The sequence below is a fragment of the Ictalurus punctatus genome, chromosome 1 (assembly GCF_001660625.3).
Source record: "Ictalurus punctatus breed USDA103 chromosome 1, Coco_2.0, whole genome shotgun sequence".
Classification (NCBI taxonomy): domain Eukaryota; kingdom Metazoa; phylum Chordata; class Actinopteri; order Siluriformes; family Ictaluridae; genus Ictalurus; species Ictalurus punctatus.
The window spans coordinates 11,123,790-11,130,680 of NC_030416.2; the positions used below are offsets into that span (position 1 = coordinate 11,123,790).

Sequence of the window (6,891 nt, forward strand, 5' to 3'; positions counted from 1 at the left end):
TGTTTTCCTGCAACCAGTTCTGTGTTGATTTGAGTGTATACATTTAGGGCTATTATCTTATTGAGTGCTCTATGGCCAACTCTTAGCCTCCAAGGCAGAGGAGACCAGGTTTTGAACTAAATTAAATTGGTACTAAACATAATTCAATATTTTTCATTGTTCACAAAGACTCATTTGGACTCGTTTGAAGACAACGCACAGTTCTGTTTGAAGAGTCAATGATGCTTGGAGATGTAGGTGCTGCATTTTATGAGCTGTTTACATGCAGCCCTTCCAAAGCGCTTAAAACATGGCAACCACAAAACTCAGCTAGTTCTGAAACTGTTTGTCTCAGAGTTCTTCTTTGGCTCCTTCATCATCCTCAGGAGGCAGTATGCTTATGTGTCCTCTTCCTGGCAGTTCCAGACTTAATTTTTTTTCTTCCCTGATTGCTCTTAACAGTGTTTAATTATTGATGCATTTTTATATCCGTAAAGCTGCACAGGTCATCACCCGTCTGTATGTTTACTATTCAGTGCTCTTTGGTCTTCTCTGCTTCGTTGTCAGTGATGTTTATGGTCTTTTCAGAAAAATCCCTTTCCTCCTGCACCAGCATGTAGCTCTTCTAGACTAATCTATGTACATGTGTGTGTTTTGTGAATATGGAGAGGATTTGTTTAGATTCTGAATTTCAAAACAGCGAGCCTCTTCAGCTAACTTCATATAAATGCACTTGTTAAGCAGCACTTAGTATACACCACCAATCATACATATGATTATATTTTATATTTATTTTGAGTCCTGTAGTTATAATTCCGTTTTGAACACATTTGCTGCAAAGATTATGTGGATATGTTTATGTAAACACACTTTAGGTAGAAATACATGATTGTGTGTCATCTGTTATAGGGATTAAAGTTTTAAGGACAGACATCACCTGCTTTGAGAAGAGGAGGAGGAAGTTATATTAAGAATCATTCAGTGATGTGCGGTCAGAGCAGGGGAGGCAGTGCCTCCCCTATGTCATCATGAAATGTAAAAAACAAATAATGATTAAAAATAAATAAATAAATATTTGTCCACTGATCTATGATAGAAATGTAATTATTGTATGATTTCAATCATTCCAATGATTTTTATAGTCAATATTGCTGAATTTGTGTATTTTCCTGTTCAAATACGGGGGAGAGACACAAAAGGAGGCAGCGATGAGCTGAACCTCCTCTCGGATTGCGCAATCCCTCACAGACTGGGTTGAGCTGCTAATTTTTTTTGCTCAACTTGAGCACATGCAATTGATCTCTCTGTATTTCACCAATGTAATGTTTGTACACAATTTTATTATATGTCCTCACATTCCATAGTCTAGGTCATGTATTTCACGTATGTGTATAACTTATTAGTCTTGCTGATCTGATAAAGCACCAGAGTGAAAAAGCTGTAGGGGAAGCAACCAGTATCTCTGCCTCCATGATGGGGGCGTGTGTGAGCATACGGGCTTGTTCTGCTATTGTTCTTCTTCACATATTACAGACAAATGGCATTTTGGGTAATATGCTAGCGAAAAAAGTCAAGTAGAGAAAGCTAAGTGCACCGCATCAGTCTGTTTATTTTTATTTTTTGCCCTGACTGCAAAAATGGAAGATTATATAGATAAGTTAAAACATTTCTCAAAACTGGACTATCAATCAAAACTAGAAGTGATAAATAATGGAAGAGCTAAAAGATTTGCTTCAAACGAAGGGACAGAAGATAACGCTCTTTTCAAATGGAGTGGTACATCCAAAAAGATTGGCTTTATGGTTGTGCTACAAGAAAGCGCCTTTTCTGCTTTATGACAGTGTCTGGGCTACAACGGGGTTTTGTGACTTGAAAAATATACCAAGAAGCCTCAGCCAGCGTGAACATTCAACTACTCACGTTCAAAGCCAAAGTGCTTTAAAAACTTTTGGAAGCGCAAGGATAGATTTGGCTTTGCATGAACTGCGGAGACTAAATATTAGCGTCCACAATGCTAAGGTAAAGGAAAACCAAGAGATTTTCAAAGACCTCATTAATGCAACTTGCTTCCTAGCCAAACAGCAATTAGCATTTCATGGTAACGATGAGAGTACGACCTCTTCTAATGCTGGAAACTATGTAGTGCTCTTACATGCTTTTGCTGAGAAAGATGATAGGTTAGCTAGACATTTTGAGACATCCTCTGTGTTTTCTGGCTTATCAAACAGAATTCGGAACGATTTAATTGAAGCAAGAAGTGATGTGATTAGAAATTATATTAAAAAAAGGAGATTAATGCAGCCTATTTGTTGCTGTAGAAGTAGACGAGACAATGGATGTCACAAATATTTATAATGTTCTGATATCAGTGTTCAACTGAATGTAGGTTTGATCATTATGGTGAGCTAGCTTTCCTTGATTTGGTCGATTGTACAAAATTTGAGGAAATGTCACACCATTTCGATGACACCAAAATGCAGAGCCTGTCAAAATATGTTAGATTCTTTTACTTTGTGAGGCTAAAGGCTGATCTCATCTGACTTTATAGCTGTTACGGTCCGCCACCAGATGGCGCTGTGGCGACAACGTGCATGGGCGGCTTGAGAGCCACTTTACTAAAGTAAAATGGAGAAAGGACTAATGGTAAAAGGACTAACAGAGAAGACGACGGAATGAATAATGGTGCCAGGTTGTGATGTTGCCACGCTCTGTCTGTTTTCCTGTTCCTTAGTTTATACCCTGTCATAGTAGAGAGTGTTTGTGTCCTATTCCTTTTTAATATATTTCCGTTTGTTAAGGAAAATAGGTGTGTGCGCCCCCTCCAATTGTACACTTGGTTGCGCCCATACTCAACGCAAGCTTGTTGATATATTTTAGCAGCTCAGTCTGTAAGAAATGGAGACAGCAGCCAAGCGTAGAAAAGTGCAACAGAACATACAAGCTCTTTTTCATACAGTAAGCAACTAGATACCTAAATAGTAGGTAACCTTAGCTTAGTATAGAAGCCATCATACCATGGCGCAGTTTGTTCTTAAGAACGCTGATTAACTTTTGATATTTGATATTTGCTTTTTTTGTTTTTTTATTTTTAATACATTTGCAAAGATGTCAAACAAACTTCTTTCACATTGTCATTATGGGGTATTGTTTGTGGAATTTTGAGGAAAATAATGAATTTAATCCATTTTGGAATAAGACTAACATAAAAAAAATGTGGAAAAAGTTAATCGCTGTGAATATTTTCCGTATACACTGTAAAACATGAAGTTGACTCAATCTTAGGAAAAATGACTTGATTTGGCTGTGTATGGTGTTTTTTTGTAAGGTTACAAAAATGTTCTACACAAGGTCACAGGGAGCCTGGAGGCTTTACCCAGGGAACTTGGGGCATGAGGCACGGGGCAACTGTACAATCCGAAACCAATTGAAGGAATTGGTTTATTGACTAAACGTCAATAAATATTGCTTTTAGCAAGTGTTCACAAAAGCCATGCTTCCCCAATATATAATATTCTTTAATAATAATTTTATTAAATATGCGATTAGTCAACATCTCGCGGATTTTAGAAATATATCATGTGTTGGATGTTTTTAATAGCAAGAAAGCTTAGAAAAATGACAATAATAAAAAGCCAAAATGACAATAAAAACTTAATAAATTGTTAGTAAGGGATTTTTAGAGACTACAGTATAAATCTACAGTGCCTTCCACTAATATTGGCACCCTTGGTAAATGTGAGCAAAGAAGGCTGTGAAAATTTGTCTTTTTTATTTTTAACCTTTTGATCTTTTATTTAAAAAATCACAAAAATACTCTGCTCTCATGGATATCAAACAATTGCAAACACAAAGCAGGTTTATCGCAGCCTTCTTTGCTTATATTCACCAAGGGTGCCAATATTAGTGGAGGGCATTGTATATGTTGAATATAAGGACATGCAAGTTTTCCATGATAAGGTCTATTAATAAGAAATAAATAATAATTGTAATATTCTTCAAGGACTCTATTCCACTTTTTTTATGCAACTGTATTTTGATGTAATTACTTGTTTAATGTTATTATTTCTATTTTTTAAATTGTCAATTTCACCCTACAGCTTGATGTTTTTTTCTGATCTAAATCAAAATCTATAATTAACAATCTGGTGTAACCCTGTAGATGTTGCTTTATTATTTGACTCCCATGTAAGTAGCATCTGTCATGTCACAGCAAACCAGTGACTACCTTTCCCACCATGCACTATGGCCTACAAACATGGCCGCCATGGACTGCAATTCCCAGAACACTCACATTCAAGCTAATCATGCACACCTGCTTCAAATTCATGGCACTCACAACCACAATATTAAAAGACTTTTTGAACACAATGATTTCATGTAGTATTGAGTGTTCTCACCTTACTAAGTGGTTGTTTCCATAGTACTCATTCTCGATCCCTTGTTATTGACTTTGTTTCTCGATTCTAGTTTTGTGTTTTGCCTCGCCCTTTTTATGCCCATTTGCTTGACCTTTTGCATGTTTTTGATCCACGCTTTGGATTACCAGTTTGGATTTGTCTGCCTATATCTCCTTTAATAAAACTCTTATCTGCATTTGCATCCACTCTCAACTCCATATTGTGACAGAATACTATGCCTCCAACATGGATGCAGCAGGAGAGCGAGGAGAGCACTAAATAATAACAAACACTAATAAACTGTGAAGTCATCTGATCTCAGGATAATACCAGGCACACGTGATGTCAGACATTTATTGTTGCTTTCACGAGAGGTGTGTTAGAGAGTGTGTGAGGAACAGCTAGCTCTGTAGATCAGACAGTGAGTGTTACCTGGAGGAAATGGATGTGATCATGTGTGTGTGAAAGCTGCTCTAGCTCAGTGACTCTCCTCTGAAGATAAGCAATCGCCTGCTCCAGTTGCTCCAGGAGTTGTTCAGCTCAACTCAGTTCAGCCTTCTCCTGAGCTCTGATCAGCTCGCTCACCTCAGAGCGCTTTTTCCCCATGGAGCTGATCATCTCAGTAAAGATCCTCTCACTGTCCTCCACTGCTATCTGTGCACTGAGCTGTTAGGACACACACACACACACACACACACACACACACACACACACACACACACACACACACACACACACACACACACACACACACACACACACTCACACACAAGATTTAAGTTATGTTGTGTGTGTTTCTAGGAGCAGCTCTGTCTCTTCTCACTGCTCACCTTTATAGTGTTCACAGCCTGTTTCACCTCCTGCACCTTCTTCTGCTTCTCCTGGATTCTCTGCTGCGATTTTATGTGCTCCTCCTTTAACTCACTCTGCTGACAAAATCACTAACATTCAGCTTTTATAAAGGATGAGATAATTGATTAAATATTAATAGCAGTCAAAGTTCATTTGTATTTTAACAGGTCTGTGATTGTGTTGTTAGCGTGAGTTTGTAGTGTTACTAGTTACATTATAATGCCAAATCAACTGGACACTTACCATTGTAGACATTCAATGTACTGCTTATGCTAGCTTCCTAATGGAATGAACTTTGAATGTGTATGATTTCTGTTGGCTTCCATACATTCTGAGAAGTGGGGTTTATACTTGGACATAGATGGGAAGTGGGGCATAAAAGTAAGTAATTGTTCTTGAAACTTGGATTATGCTGTGACATCTTGGATACTTGCCAGAGAGCATCTGATGTCTAGAGGAGTGTGAGACAAAGTTCAAGATTCAAGCATTGGCTCAAATTTTCAATTACTTTGCTGACCAGATTACGACTACCACACTCTTCCTAAAATAACAATTTAACAAGCTTTTGAAAAATCTTTCTGACTGATACACAATCTCACATTAATCACAAATTATGGTTTAAATCACACCGCTGACTAAAGCAGGTGATTATAGAAAATAATTTAAATTAGGAAGTATTCATTCTGGAAAGGTTTCTAGTTCTCACCTGTTTCTCAGCGATTTCTGCTGTGGCAGTGATGGTGTCATGTCCTTTATGTTTATCCAACATGCACAAAGAGCAAATACATCTTTGGTCAGTACGGCAGTAGATCTTTAGCACTTTATTGTGCTGAGAGCAGATCATCTCTTGTAGTTTTGCAGAGGATTTGAATATTGTGTGTGTTTTTTTTCAGAGCAAGAACTTCATAGTGAGTTTTCAGATGAATTTCACAATAAGAAGCCAAACACTCTAGACAGGACTTGATGGCTTTGTGTTTTCTCCCGGTGCAGAAATCACTCTCCACATCTCCAGGTCCAGCGTAACAGTGAGCAGGAAAAGCAGCTTGGACTTCAGTCTCTTTCTTTAGTTTTTCCACCACTTCAGCCAGCATGTTGTTTCATGTTGCATAGAACAGGCCTCGGCGTGAAAGTGTCTCTGCACTGAGGACAGCTGTAGATGCCCTTCTGACCCTCCTGATCCCAGCAGCCATTAATACACACCTTACAGAAACTGTGACCACAGGGGATAGCCACCAGATCCTTCAGGATATCCAGACACACTAGACACCTGAACTGGTTCTGATCTACTGAAATATGGGCCTCAGCCATTTTCCTGAATTCACACACACACACACACACACACACACACACACACACACACACACACACACACACACACACAGAGAGAGAGAGAGAGAGAGAGAGAGAGAGAGAGAGAGAGAGAGAGAGTAGCACTTAAGGTTTAGGTTTTTTAAACTTAAGGTTTAAGGACTTATGTTTTTTTTGGTTCATGTATTGTAGGGTTAAATATCAAAAATCTAAAGTTGTGTGTCATACCTGACACCTAGATGAACACTGCAGTTGGTTCTGTGACTATACATCATTCCCTTCAAATGCTATTTATCTTTAAATTATGGTATATTTTGTGTATGGGCCGATTCAGTAGTGAAATACATGGCAATAT

General features: G+C 38.2%; 1 pseudogene; it reads right to left on the reverse strand.

The window, feature by feature from the left end:
- Positions 1 to 4,790: 4,790 nt before the first annotated feature.
- LOC108262924 (E3 ubiquitin/ISG15 ligase TRIM25-like) lies at positions 4,791 to 6,536 on the reverse strand (annotated as a pseudogene).
- Positions 6,537 to 6,891: the final 355 nt, after the last annotated feature.